This window comes from Corvus brachyrhynchos, unplaced genomic scaffold (genome assembly GCF_000691975.1).
Source record: "Corvus brachyrhynchos isolate BGI_N302 unplaced genomic scaffold, ASM69197v1 scaffold194, whole genome shotgun sequence".
Classification (NCBI taxonomy): domain Eukaryota; kingdom Metazoa; phylum Chordata; class Aves; order Passeriformes; family Corvidae; genus Corvus; species Corvus brachyrhynchos.
The window spans coordinates 4,720,428-4,721,252 of NW_008237890.1; positions in this window are offsets into that span (position 1 = coordinate 4,720,428).

The window sequence follows — 825 nt, forward strand, 5'->3', positions numbered from 1 at the left end:
GGGCACGGTGCGGTCTGTGCCTCGCCTCCGGCGCGGGCGGAAGAGCCGCTCTGGAAGGGTGGTTTGCCCTGCCCGGTGGGAAACCTGTGTGAGCAATCCGCCTGTGGCGGAACAGCCAGCCGCACTTCCCCAGGGCTGGATTTCGCTGTCACGAGCCCGTTTCCGAGCACAGACTTCAGTCAGTATGAGCCCTTCGCCGTCCGTCTTTTTTGCAGCGTCTCTTTGCAGTCCCTGACAAAAATGAGTGCTGCAGACAAGACCTCTGCCTCAGTGTCCAAGCTGCTGCTGGGAGAATCTGGCAGCTGCACCAGCTAGGCCTTACAGTATGTAAGTTGTATGAACTCAGTAGTAGCTAGGCTTCTTAAGAGATACTTCTGCTTGTATACTGCATAACGATGGTTTCATGATAAGGGAAAGGCCCCAGCTGCCTGCAAGGAGGAGGACAATTCCCCACCTTGCAGATAAGGACCTCTTGTCTTTCAGAATCTTAAAGGCGTCCATGAAGAAGAAAAATGCCCCTGGGGTATGAACATAACAGCAGAATCCCAGTCCTTTCAATACCTCTTACAAAGTCCTGCCATAATCTGGCATCATAGGTGGCTGTAGCAAGACCAACTCTGGGAACACCTAAATCAAGAAAGAATCACTTGTGACACCACAAATCTATTGCTGTTTTCCAACATAGTAGCATGAATGTGTGTTACATAGTGAGTGGTCAAATCATGTATATGAATGCATGAAAGGCATAAGAACCATTTGTCAAACACATGCAGTGTGCACTGATTTGAATGGGACACTTGACGCTCATGAATAAAGAATTACCCT